This window comes from Ambystoma mexicanum, chromosome 12, assembly GCF_040938575.1.
Source record: "Ambystoma mexicanum isolate Mex_15411 chromosome 12, UKY_AmexF1_1, whole genome shotgun sequence".
Classification (NCBI taxonomy): domain Eukaryota; kingdom Metazoa; phylum Chordata; class Amphibia; order Caudata; family Ambystomatidae; genus Ambystoma; species Ambystoma mexicanum.
In genome coordinates, this window is record NC_090936.1 from 364,881,557 (window position 1) to 364,896,165 (window position 14,609).

The window sequence follows — 14,609 nt, forward strand, 5'->3', positions numbered from 1 at the left end:
AACAGAGATGGTCAATGAATACGACTACCTCAGTTTAAGGGTCAGGGCCAACAGTAAGTGGCATGGGCAGCTGACCAAAGCAGGAGTTACATTGACAAGGTACAGTCAGGCCTCGACTAGGTTCGCAAGTGAATACGGGAATGGGGCAGTGCGGGTCTCCCTTGAGGCCTAGAAGGCGCAGGCCAGGTAAGCCGCTTTGTTTGGAGCTGAGCTATGGGGGAATATGAGGTGGTCAAACTTTTGTCGATTATTGAAAACCAAGATGTGAAAAACATACTTGGTCTACCCTTTAGCATCTCAAATCTCCCAGTGTTTCTAGAGATTGGCATGTCACGCATTTAATCGCTTTGCAAGTATCATCCAGTCTATTGGGCGAGGATCTGGATGTCTCCTCAACTGGTAAATACAGAAAAGCACAGGCAGATCCAATGTCACAGGCAGGGGGAAAGTCATTGCCCTGGCTAACCCATATTAAAACGGTAATTAGTGAAATTGGGTTCCGTGATCCAAAACGTCCTAAGTACATATGTCATTCTTAGTGAAGTATCTTACTATTAAATGATCATCAATATTAAACCTCATCAACATATTATTCATGTGGACACCTTCTAATAAAGTATATATATCGACTTTTAATCAAAATAATTATAATAAAAAAGGTGAGCAATGCCCTTCACCAGGAGCAAATATCTTTAGCGGATTTCCACTTCTTTCAATTGTGTGATGTAACTAAAGAATAAGTACATAATGAACATATTATCAAAATCATAGCTAATGACAATATTCATTTACTTTCAGGCACACACTCATCCTTGACGACTGGTTTGCTTAATCACCTGGTTGACTTCTGTGTTGAGAGCGTTACATCTCTTGCAAGCAAATTACCCCAAAAGTGCGGACAAAATCCAGCAATTTTCCATTTGTTAAGTATTTATTGACCCCTGCAGGTCCAGGATCGGCCTCCACCCTTCTGTCTTCTTTTGGACCAGAAAGTATCTGGAGTACACTCCAGAGCATCAGAGGTGCGGGGGATGGGTTCCATCGCCTCCTTTTTTAACACGGCTTGGACCTCCTGCAGCAGCTGAGCCGCGTGTTGGCATGGTCCGATGCCACCTACCCCTCCTGCAACAACTCAAGAGCTTCCGCCTTCTTATCGTCTGGTAGAAAGTCAAGAATCAGGCCCAGTTTATACCCAAGCTCCCGGTAGTAGCGTGACAAGAAGGGCAGCACATTAGCAGCTTTAATGGTGGGGCAGCCGTATAAATAATTCTCTTCCCCATAGCGTCCAGTTTTTTTACCTTCTGGTCCGGGGGTATCACAGACAAGGATGACAAATTTGCAGCGCGTTTCCTGGCCGCAGCTGAGAACAGTCGGGTGAAGGCTGGGCCCTCAGGCCCTTGGGGGCCGAGTCCGGGCCTCTGCACTTTTTCCTCAAGCCTGCCCCGCAAAAGCGAGGGATTGGAGGACATTCCCATGCTGCATGCATGAAGTCTGTGGTAATGTCATGGCATCTTGCACAACCCCTGGGGATCTCCAGAAAGAACCTACAGAGTTCATTGGGTGTGTAATAAAATTGGCACACATATTTTAAGTGGATTACTTTAAATTTCGCATTAATAGCCACCTTCCTGGTGCCTTTGCAGCAGTATCTCCATTCCTCAACGGTTATCTGACATCGCAGTGATAGTTCCCACTTTTCTCTGAAAGAGGCTGTCAGTCCCACCCTTTGATTGACACACATAGCGTATATAGCTGAGAGCACTCTGCCACCATAGCCCCCTTGTCAAGAATTTCAGCTGCCCCCGGTTGCGCACGGAAGGTCAGGACTATCTGCCGCAGAGAATTTCTCAATCGATAATACGTAAACATCTAGGGCGTGGAGTACCCCTCTTGCTCAGAGTTCTTCCAACGTTATGAATTGCCCACCCGGGAAGAGATCCTTGTGAGGGATATCCAGGGAGTTAGGGGTGGGGGTGCGTATGATTGGTACAAAATGTCCCCTTTAGATTTGTGCTCGATATGCGTCCACGCCCGGCAGGTTAATTCCATCATGTTGCCTGCCCGTGATGTTCTATCAGGTGCTGTGAGGATAAGTGACTGTAGCAAATAAGATGCCGCTGTCGCCCGTTCCACCTCTATATGTGTCCCGTCTCCTCGATCCCCATACTAGTATAGAAGAAAGCTGGCCTGGGCCGCATTATACTAGGTTTCAAACTCTGACAGAGCTAGGCCTCCCCATGTATCGATGCTGACAGTTTGCCGCATGATATTCTGGCTTGTTTTCCCGCCCATATAAACCTCAGTATAGCTGGTTGGAGGATAGAAATATTCTCCCGGTAGCATCAGCAGGACATTGAGGAAAATACATAAGAATCGGGGTACTAGCACCATCTTAATCAGGGAGATTCGACCATAACGGTTAAGGGGCAGATTCTCCCACCGGACCAACGTGGATCTGGCTTGTTCCAATACCTTGTGCTAGTTATATTTATATATTAGAAGTGGGACCCTGGCAAGAATGACCCCCCAGGTATGGGGTTCGGTCCATATGGCACTGAAACCCCCATCTGTTTGTGTATTGGTCCACCTTTGCCGTTAATGGAAATAGGACTGATTTAGTTGCGTTTACGCCTGCGCATGCGACCAATGCAGGAAAGGTTGGCAAAACAATGGTCTCAGGCAAGTGGGCAGTGGGACGATCTAGTGATTGTTTCGCCTTCACTAGTTCAGAACTTAGACTGGTGGTCAAGGGAAAATCTGCTCAAAGGGAAGCCATTCCACGAACCGGAAGCACAAGCGGTCATCACAACAGACTCATCACTTTCCGGGTGGGGGGGCCACTAGCTTCAGCACACGGTCTGTGGTCACAATTGACTGCACAGAAACTCATTAATCTACTGGAATTATTGGCAGTTTTCAAGGCACTACAAGCCTTCGAAAACCACCTGACAAACCAGTCAGTATAAGTCCTAACAGACAGCACCACTGCAATGTTTTATATCAACAAGCAGGGAGGCACACACTCTCCCAGTCTGTCCAAACTGGCCCAGAAATGATGGAAGTGGGCACTCAGACGAGGGATGTCCCTGTCCTCCCAACATGTTCCAGGGGTACTCAACACTCTAGCAGATTCTCTCAGCAGAGATCCTCTGCCAGAAGAACACGAGTGGCACTTACACACGGACGTGGTAGACCACATCTTCTCTCTTTGGGGCTACCCCTCTCTAGACATGTTCGCTACAAGAGAAAACAAGGTATGCCCAGACTTCACGTCAAGGTTCCCCCAACCAGACTCCAAGGGCAACGCCCTATGGATGACCTGTGGATGACCTGGTCAGGGAAATGTGCTTATGCTTTTACTCCGACTCCATTAATCATCAGGATAGTGAACAAGCTATACAAGGATCAGATGACACTCATCCTAGTTGCTCCTTTGTGGGCGAGACAACCGTGGTATCCACATCTGTGCAAGCTGGTGATGTGCAATCCCATCAAGCTCCCGTACCAAGTCAACCTAATGACTCAGCACGGGGGAACGACGATACACCCACAATCTCACTCTTTGAACCTAGCAGCATGGCTCCTGAAGTAATAGTTTGGTCACCTTAATCTTCCACAACGGTGTATGGAGATCCTGAAAGAAGCACAGAAACCAAATACCAGAAACTGTTATTTTCGTCATTTGGAAGAGTGGAAGAGATTCGTCATTTGGTGCCAATCTAAGCAGATCAACCCCATGGAATGTACTCAATCACACATTCTGACATATATGCTCCACTTGTTGGATTGAGGGTTGGTCTTTAATTCTTTAAAAGTCCACCTAGCAGCTTTATCAGCCTATACCACCTCTCAAAGTAAAGTCTCATGTTGGAAAGTGCCAGTCATTAAAGCATTCATGTAGAGAGTGAAAAGACTACACCCCCGAATCTCTAATCCCCCGCCTGGCTGGGACCTAAATGTAGTACTAGCAAAACTCATGGGACCGCCCTTCGAGCCTTTGCATCAAGCTACCCTTAAACACATTACCTACAAGACTGCCTTCTTATTGGCTATTACCTCCATAAGAAGAGTCAGCGAACTCCAAGCCTTGTCAGTGCAGGACCCTTTCTTTATCATCCATGAAGACAAATTGGTTTTACGGACTCACCCTACGTTCTCCGCTAAATCCGTTTCCAAGTTCCACGTAAACCAGTCAATTGAGCTTCCGGCTTTCTTTCAGAAACCAACTAGCTCAGCTGAGGTCAAACTCCACACATTAGATGTAAGGAGAGCGGTTCTCTACTATGTAGACAAGACCAAACCGCTTAGGAAGACTGATTAACTGTGTGTCTCCATGGCTACAGGAAGACAAGGAGATTATGTTTTCAAGAGAGCCATCTCCAAATGGATAGTCAAATGTATACAATTATGCTATTCACTATCAGACAAGACACCAAGAGCCTACTCCACATGGGGTACTGGGGCTACTCTAGCCTTTATTGCAAATGTCCCCTTTGACAGCATTTGCAAAGCAGCTACATGGAGCTCAGTTCACACCTTCACTCAGCATTACTGCATTGAGACACATTCCAAGACAAATACACAGGTGGGACAAGCGGTTCTAAAACATCTATTTGCCGCTACTCCTTCTCACAACCCACCACCTTCTCATAACACTGCGCGCTAATCTATGCATAGCATGTGATCTAAGCAGATTTCACAGGCATCAGAAGGAATACATTACTCACCGTAATCGTATTTCTGGTGCTTGTATCTGCTCAGATTCACATGCGCCCACCCTTCCTCCCCTGGAGGTGGTGCATAGATGTTATATGAGCTACTATAAACATATATCTGATTGGGAACTCTGTACTCGCGCTACTCCTCATGCCAGAAAAAATACAATCTGAGGGACCTACACGTGTGAGGGATCATGGGTACAGGGGACGTCACAATAGGGATAGTATTACTGGCACGCCCTATTCGACGTCCATTTTAGAGTTTCAAAAACAAAACTGTAATACTCTGCAGCTTCCACTAGATGTCGGCCTATGCATAGCATGTGATCTAAGCAGATTCAACAAGCATCAGAAAAATTGTTCCCCCATCCCCATCCTACGGAGTACATTGAACAGGAAGGGCAACTCCATCGAGTCGAATGCTTTGGTAGCGTCCAGCAGAGCAGCAGTTATTTGTTCCTCTTGTGGTACCGCAGCTATCAGTCCAAACATCCTCCATATGCCGTGCGAGGTGGAGCGCCCAGGTATAAAGCCTGCTTGGTCTGCATTTACCATTTTTTGCATCAAAGGTGATAACCTGGATGCCAATATCTTAGCCAGGATTTGATTATCTATGTTAGTGGGGGAGATGGGTCTATATGACGAGCAGTCATTCAGGCCTTATCTGGTTTGAGCACCACCACTGCCTCTCGAAGAGACTCCGGTAGTTGGCCGTCCTGCAGACTCTGATGAAACATCTGCAATAAATATGGGGCAAGTTTCCCAGTGTAGTGTCTGTAGAACTCCACTGTAAATCCATCTGGTCCGGGGGATTTCTCAGATGGAAGGGACCCAATAGTCCGTGTACCTTTTTCAGTAATACCGGGCGGTTCAGCCATTCCCTCTTTTTGATTACACCAGTACAAAGCTACCTTTGTACTGCGTTTACTTCTTCCTGGGAGAACTGAATATGGGAGGAGTATAGCTGTTCGTAGAACCAACCAAATTCTTGTATTATCTCTTTGTCCGCAAATTATTCCACCCCACGGGTGTTGGTTACGGATAACAATCAGTCCTTGAGGTCGTCTAGCCTCGCGGCTCTTGCGAGCAGCTTGTTCGGCTTCTGTCCTTCCCCATACCGTCTCACTGCTGCCTCCCTAGATAGGAATTTGGCTTCTCTAGATGCCAATTCTTTGAACACCTGCAATTGTTTTTTTATTTCGACCTGTTCCGATACTGCCAGTGTAGGTGCATTGGACTGTAGTCCCCTTTTATGGGCTTCGGTATCAGCCAGTTCCCTTCTTATCCGTTTCAGTATCCCAGACTTCCTTGATATGCATTCACCACTCATTACACACTTAAAACAAAAGTGTCGATACCACCAAGCCCTTGTTGACTTCAAAAAAGGTGTCTATGGCTCCAGCCAGGCCCTCACGAAACAATAGGTCTGTGACCCCCTCATTTTTAAAGACCCAGGGAGCCCTTTCCTCCCCTCTTCCCTAGAGCTCCACCACAAGTAACACTGGTGCGTTATCTGATAATGTGCGCCCAAGAAGGTCTATCCCGGTCGCTGTGCCTATGAGAGTGAGAAATCAGAAAGAAATCTATCTGAGATGCCGAGTGGTACGTGTATGCAGGGTGGTTTCAGATTCTCCATATGTCGCCTACTTCCCACGTTAGACACATACCCTTGAGTTTATTACTCCCCTTGGGTTCCTGGCGGTGGGGACCCTAGTGCGGTCCTGGTCCGGGTCCATGACCATGTTGAAGTCGCCGACACAGATTAGTTGACCAGGTGTTAGCCTTCCCAACTGGATAGCTATCCACTCCAATGCCTCTGTGGTGTCTTGTTTTGGGCCATAATAATTGACCAGGCTTTATAGTTTACATTGTACGATTATGTGTACTATCAGACACCACACCTCTTGATCTTCCCCTGTGGAGACCAGCCGGAACCCAACAGATTTATGAACAAGTAGGCACACCCCTCTGGCATATGAGGAGTAAGAGGAGAAATAGCTATGGCATCTCCAGTCTTTTGCAAATTTTGGTTCTACCTCTGATGTTAGGTGTGTTTCCTGTAGGAACTCTATCCCCACCTGATGTCTCTGCATATATAGCAGTACTTTACAGCACTTGGACGGGCAGTTCAACCGTCTCACATTCCATATGATGCTCCTAAGTGACCCAGTCATTACTCCTTCGTGTCAACATCTTCGACCATGATTTAATACTTTGCGGACCATCCTCACGACGGGTGTCCCGTAACTCTGCATCATAACTTGACTCTCAATACTCGTGTGCTTCCTTTGCCATACCCTCCCGTCCCGTGTTTTTCTGTATATTGGTATTCCCCGCACCATCTACAATCGTCCCCACATCACCCCTCCCCCACTGACAACCCCAACCGGTCAGTAATACAACCCCCCTCCCCTGTCACCCGCTGACAACCCCAACAGGTTAGCAACAGTCCCCGCCCCTACAAACTTGAGCTTCCGCATGAGGGGCTGCTGGGTGCCGAGCCCTCCATCACACCTCTATGTCGTCAGCACTCGTTCCCCGTCCGACAAAACATTTCCTTACGTTACAGGTCACCTTGCGGTCCACCGTTGGGATCCAGAGAAGGCATATGCAGTGTTATCCATTATTTCCCTGCTGTTTGGGAAAGAAGAGCATGTGGTCCTCATGCTCTATCCGAAGTTTAGCGGGAAACATCATAGCGTAACGTATGTCTCTCTCCCGTAGACTTGTCTTTACATCTATGCATGTTCTCCAGAAAACTTGTACCGTGTCCGAGAAGTCTGGGAAGATTCTGATAGTCTCCCCTTTGTATGATAAAGGTCCTCTTTCCCTTGCTTTACAGAGTGCGAGATCCCTATCTCGGTAGTTCAACATCCAAGCTACAATGGGACGTGGAGGGCTTCTCCCACTAGGTATCCTATGCGCCCTTTCCACTATGAATAGCGCAGAAAATTCTTCAGCTCCCAGCGTCTGCTTCCATATCTCTTCGACTAGGGACTCCATGGATCTCTACTCCCCAGATTCCGGCACTCTTATTATCCTCAGATTGTTCCTCCTGAATCTGTATTCAAGATCATCTTGCTTGTCTGCCAATTCTTTCAGCGCTCGTCTCACTTGGGTCATTTCCCTGGACGTGGAAGAGGATTCATCTTCGACCGCCCAGACTCGGACTTCCACTTCATCTAGTCTCTCCCCATGCTCATCGAGCCGGTCCTGCACGTGATCCACTTTACACGTGAGGGTGTTCATTTTCCCGTCCAGCGATTGTATGCTGTTCTGCAGTTGGTTAAACATCTCCTTGGTATCTCGGAACGCAGGGAAGTGTCCTGATCTGTGGAGGAGGTGCTTCCACTGAGTATGTCATCTGTGGTCCCATGAATTTTAGCGTGAGAGGGGCTGTCAAATTGTAGCTTGGACTGCTGTTTCCCTCCCTTGCCGGGTTTGGACATCCTGTCTGGCATCCTAGTGGAGACGCAGCTATTTCGTGGACCCTGCGGGTGTTGATACATCCTCCTTGATGTCCCGAGATAGTGTGATGGTTCCCTACCATTTTCCCCCTGTTGTTGACTCAGCTGTCAAAAAAGGACACGCAGTGGGTCTACAATTCATGTCTCTCTATTGGTCACTGCTCAGCTGTCTTAGAGCATTCCCCTTATATGAAGTTCTAGGTTCACTGACTCCCTGGCTGCCTCTTCCCCTTCCCCAGAGTGGTCTGCCTCCGCCTGGGCAATGTTCCTTGGTATTCCAGTCCACCCTCTGGTTGTATAGAACGGTCCACCCCTTATTCGTTGCACCCCGGTGCTCTCTGGGGTAGGTAGTTCTAGGTATCTGCTGGGACAGCCAACTTGCTGGAGGCAGTTACCCAATCAATGCTCCAGTGGGGTTTAGGGGTATGTGGAGAAGCACCTCTCTTTCCGTATAGGGGGGATTGATTAGATTGCAAGTGCAGGTTCCCAGTGGCATATGACAAGCTCTAGGCAGACCTCTTGGGCAGGCACATACCTTGTGTATATGTCCAGCAGTCCCTTGGCCCAGTGCGAGTAGTGGCCAAGGGTATGATGGTAGATTTTGGCACTTCGCCCCTCTGGTGCCTCACAATGGTTCAGGAAGGTCTAATCTGATCTGTCCAGTGGTCTCTGGGAGTTGCTTGGTTTGTGTGCACATATCTCAAGGCCTGGCTGTCAGTATCCGGACTGTGGGGAGGAGGAGCCCACCCCACGGTGGTTGTTTTCAGTCCGGTGCCACAGCCGCGGTCACTGTACTCCGAAGCAGAAGTCTCTGACCAGGGATGGCGTCCCCTTGTCCGTGGGTTGGACTCTGTGTGTAGCTTCTCCCTTGCCTGGGGGAATCTGCTGGCTACAGGCCGTGTCGTTGCCGGGCTCCCTCCCGCATCTCACAGCGGCCAGCACTTCTCCGATGTTCATAGGGGAGGGGGGAAGGCCAGGGATGCCTCCCCGCAGGCCCGAGGGGGTTGGTGTGATGTACAGGCGCCAGTCGGCTCACTCAGAGTGGGTACACCCTTGGCTGGGATGCCGCTCGACCGATGCGCCCTGCTGTATTGACTGTGCTGTACAGGATCTGCTCCGCAGCCCCTTATTTGTGCTGGGGGAGCCACAGTCACTGTCCGTTACAGAATATTTCCCAGTGTTCGTCTCCCACTCCTCGGGCTGGGCCACAACTCCCTAGGATTATCACTGCATTCCAACTGCGGTGGTTCAGCTCCACTTCTGCCAGCACGGCAGGCTCCGCCCCGGGAGCGTGTCTCGATCCAGGGTTATACCTGCTGAGTCTCGTGGCTCACCACCATGGTCGGGGCTATCTCCTAGTCGCCGTGCAGATGGGCTATTGTGACTACACCAACTCCCGTGCAAGTCCACCCCAATCACCCCCAAACCTCTCCAAGTTGCAGGCGGTGTGTTCGCCCACCCGACACAGCTTGCGGGGACTAAGGTCAACCAGGAACAGGCAGGATTTTCTTCCGTATCTGTGAAGTGTGGGAGAGTTCACAGGCTCGTGCCCATCATGGCTGGGCTCTAGCGCCCTCCTCTGACTTACCCGATTTTAACCATGACTCCAGTCTGCTGCAGCAGTCCTTCTTGGTCTTTTTCAAAAACACAGCAAACCTTGCATGCCTCCTCATAGTGGTCCAGATGCAGGCAGTAAAGACATCCGTGGTGCCGATCCTCCACAAAAACATTTCTTAGTCCACATTTCACGTAGAGTTTGAAGAGGCAGCTCTGCTCCTCGGGGCGCGAAGTAAGCCCAAGCCTGGGCCTTCCAATGAAGATCTGCAATGAAGCTTGATCTTCATTGACAGCAGGTCCCCAATGCCGGTAGTCGTCCTCCGGTCGAACGATAACTTACAAATCTGTCAAATTTTATCCAAAAACTCTATATTAGGAAAAAAGCTCAAGAGAGCACGAAGAGGACTCTCAACACACTCAACGTGTGGTAAAAATCTGAAGATGGCCACCAGGGGCGGGGCTTATGGAGAGGACCGTCATTGAATGGGGCAGTATGACCCAGAGGACACTGATTGCTTTAGAGGAGAAGAACAAGTTACTTTTTACCTGGTAACTTTCTTTCAACGGGATGTTCCTCCGACATATTCCTTATCTTTGATAATACGTTTCCAGCTTGCTGGCCTCGGAAATTTTTTCTGTAGAGGGCGCTGCGCGTCGACGTCCGCCGAGTCGATGTCCCTCGACGGCAACCGTATCGGCGCCGACGTCACCATGCCCATAAATAGCCACGCGCTGCGTCCGTAGCTCAGTCCGTCTTGTAGCATAAGAAAAGACACGCCTGAATTGGTTAGTGACCTTGAAGGAGCGTAAGCTGCAACCACAAGGGAAGTTATCACTGCGGGGATGGATGGGAGGGGCGATAAGGAATACGTCGGAGGAACATCCCGTCGAAAGAACATTACCAGGTAAGAAGTAACTTGTTCTTCGAAGGGATTGTGTCCTCCGACGTATTCCTGATCTTTGATAGACTCCCATAGCAGAGGCATGTAATTGGAGGAGGGAGTGATAGTGTTATGTATCCCTTTAGGGATGGACCGAATGTAATATGGCCTTGCCAAATCTGGTCTCTTGAGCAGTGGAGGAATGAGATTGTAAAATTTTGTGAATGTATGTGCGGACGACCATGTGGCAGCCGCACATATGTCCCGGACCGGTACCGCTCTCTGGAGAGCCAAAGAGGCTGCGATACCCCTGGTTGAATGAGCCCTGAGATTTTGGGGTGGCTCTTTCCCTGCTAGTCTATAACATTCCAGGATGGCCAAAATAATCTACCTGGAGATGGTTTGTTTTGTTATGGGTAGTCCCAACTTGTGACCTGAGTATCCTACAAACAGTTGGTCGGCTTGTCTGATCCTAGCCATTCTGCTGATGTAAAAGCTGAGAGCTCGCCTAGGGTCCAGCCTATGTAGCCTTTCCTCCTCTTTCCCCAGATGGGGAGGAGGGTAGAATGAAGGCAAGGTAATTTTCTGAGTAATATGAAATTCAGAAACCACCTTTGGGAGGAAATTAGGCTTCACCTGTAGGACAACTTTGTCATTGTGGAAGATTGTATGTGGGGGTTTACAGGAGAGAGCTTGTAGCTCACTCACCCTGCTAGCAGATGTTAGTGCTACCAATAGGACAGTTTTAAGCGTGAGAAATCTCAACGCGCAAGAGTGCAGAGGTTCGAATGGAGTGCCCATTAAGAAGTTTAAGACTACATTTAAGTCCCATAAGGGAACCTGGAATGGTTTTGGAGGGTAAACATTAGTTAGACCCTTGAGAAATTGTACCACTAGAGGATTGAAGATATAAAGCGTTGTGAGATAGCCTTTAACAGTGCCAACTTGAAGGCCTGAGTTTGCCAAGTAGAGTAGAAACGATAACACAGTTGGTGTACCACATGAAAAAGGGTTGATATTCTCTTCCCTACACCAGCTGCAAAACTTGTTCCAACGGCAGCGGTATAAAGACTTTGTTGCTGGTCTTCTGGCCGAAGACAACACCTCCATGACGTCATCAGGGAGATCCCAATCCTTGTACCTCAACCTTTCAGAAGCCAAGCGTGAAGGTTGAGGGTTCTGGTGTCTGGATGGAGAACCTGACCTCCCTTCTGCGAGAGAAGATTCTCTTTGAGTGGAAGACGGATTGGAGGGCAGATGGACATATCTAGAAGGTCCGGGTACCACGTTCTCCTGGCCCAATCCGGGGCAATTAGGATCATGGTTTTCCGGAATCTTCTCAACCTCCTGATCGTTTGAGGAATAACAGGGACTGGTGGGAACGTGTAAAGGAGTGGAAACTCCCAGTCCACTACGAACGCATCTCCTAGAGCTCCTCTCGGGGGAAATTCCCTTGAACAGAACAGATTGCACTTCCTGTTGGTTCTTGTGGTGAACAGATCCACCTGAGGGGTTCTCCAAAGGGCGAAGAGCTCTTGAAGGACTTCCTGAGCTAGCTCCCACTCGTGGGAGACTGCTCTGCCTGCTCAGAGCTTCCGCTGTCAAGTTCTTCTCTCCGGCTAGGTGGACTGCCGATAGAGAGATTCCTTCCCGAATTGCCCAAAACCAGAGCTGCATTGCCTCTCAGCACAGTGGCAGTGATCCTACGCCTCCTCTTTTGTTGAGGTAGTGCATGGCCACCGTGTTGTCCGTCATTATCACAACATTTCTCCCCTGTACTGATGGCAGGAAAGCTTTCAGCGCTAGTCTGATCACTCTCAGCTCTAATAGGTTGATGTGTAGTCTGGACTCCGATGGAGACCAACGACCGCTGATGGTCAAGTCGTTGGCATGGGATCCCCACCCGGTGAGCGAGGCGTCTGACTACTGTTATCTCCGGCCATGGTTGCCAAAACAGTTCTCCTTTCAAGATGTTCTCTGGATAGGCCCACCATTGAAGGTCGTGGGCTACCTTGTCCGGAATCTGGAGGAGATCTGTCATTCTCCCTGAGAATTGCGACCACTGACTTCTCAGTGCCCACTGAAGAGATCTCATTCTCAGGCGAGCCTCTGGCACAAGGAAGATGCAGGATACCATGAGGCCTAGCAACCTCAAAAAGTCGAAGGCTGGGAGACGTTGGGCATTTTGAAACTTGGTGACCATCTGTAGAATATCTTGAGCCCTCACCTCTGGTGGCGAGGCTTTTCCCAGGGAAGTGTCCAGGACCGCTCCAATGAACTGGAGTCTCTGTGATGGTATCATCTGTGACTTCTTTAAATTGAGGGAGAAGCCCAGTCTGTGAAGGAAGAGGCAGACATAATCTAGCTGGGTCTGGGCCTGTTCCGAAGATACGGCCCTGATCAGCCAATCGTCCAGGTACGGGTAGACGTGGATCCCTTCCCTCAGACTCGCCGCCACTACAGACATCAGCTTAGTGAAGACCCTCGGGGCGGAGGTCAGCCCAAATGGCAGAACTCGAACTTGATAATGAGAGTCGCCAATTGCGAACCTCAGGTATTTCCTGTGTTTGAGATGGATTGGCACATGGAAATAAGCATCCTGAAGGTCCAGAGATACCAGCCAGTCCTGGAGCTGGAGGGCCTGAAGGATCTGAGAGAGAGTTACCATCATGAACTTGTACTTCCTGAGGAACTTGTGCAATTCTCGTAAGTCCAGGATGGGTCTCAGTCCTCTGTCCTTCTTTGGTATGAGAAAGTAGGGGGGGGGGGGGGAGTACCAGCCCTTGTTCCTGTCCGCTACAGGTACCGGTTCGATGGCACCTTTCTCTAGCAGGTCTATAATTTCCTGTAAGAGGAGCGGATCTGGAACCTTTAGAGAGCTGTTCCCCGGTGGATGACTCTGAGGGATGTGTAGAAAGGGTAGGCAGTAACCTTGGGCAACTGTCTCCAATGCCCAAGCATCTGACGTTATAGCCTGCCATTCCGCCAGATGGTGAGTTAACCTGCCCCCTACAGGTGTATTGTGTGGGAAGGCCTCAGAGTGGTTTAGGGGCGTCTGATGCAGCAGCCGAGGGTAAAGAGGCACCTGCTGCTGCTGCGGTCTTAGTACTTTTGACCCGTCCACCTCGGGTGGATCTCCTTTGGCCTCTTTGAGCCGGCTGTCCTCTGCCTTTCCCGAATGCGGAATAATAGCGAAAGGACTTTCCTCTCCCAGAGGATCCTGAGGGGCGAAAAGGTGTTTGGCGGATAGCAGCTCCTAAGGATTTTGCTGCTGCTTTAGAAGTCTGCAACTTTTACAGACTGTCATCAGCCTTTTTCCCGAATAATGAAGAGCCGTCAAAGGGCATATTCAAAAGTCTGGCCTGTACATCAGGGGCAAAGCCCGACTTTCGCAACCACGCATGCCTGCGGATTGTTGTACTTGCCGCCATGGCCCTGCTGATACTGTCAGCGGAATCAATGCCAGTTTGAAGTGATTCACACATAGCATCTTTGCCATCTTTAATAATGTTAAGGAAGGCTTCCTTTTCCTCTCCTTCGGGTATGCAGTCAGCCGCTGATGAAGCTCACTCCCATAGTGTGTGACTGAACCTGGCGAGCGTACAGGTGGTGTTGATGGACTTCAACGCCATACTACAGGCAGAGAAGACTTTCTTTGCCATAGAGGCGTACCTCTTGTCATCCCTATCCTGTGGGACAGTAGGGTAAGCAGTCCTACTGCTGGATGAAGTTGCCGCTTGAACCACCAGGTTCTCTGGGGTCGGGTGTTTTGACAGGTATTCAGGGTCAGCAGACGCTACCCTATACTTGGTTGACAATCTTTTATTGACTGCAGGGATAACTTCGGGAGTTTCCCAATTAGATGCAATTTTTCTTTGTAGGGCTGCATGAAAGGGGACCACCGGGTCCTCCTGTGGGGCTCTGTCCAATATATCTGTTAGGTCATCCTTTTGGAAAACAGGTGAAGGCGCAGACCAACCCATAAA

General features: G+C 49.3%; 1 protein-coding gene across 3 annotated transcripts in view; it reads right to left on the reverse strand.

Moving 5' to 3' along the window:
• The window catches only part of IRAG2 (inositol 1,4,5-triphosphate receptor associated 2), a 2,448,326-nt gene that overhangs the window by 425,513 nt on the left and 2,008,204 nt on the right, over positions 1 to 14,609 (reverse strand). The window lies entirely within an intron of this gene.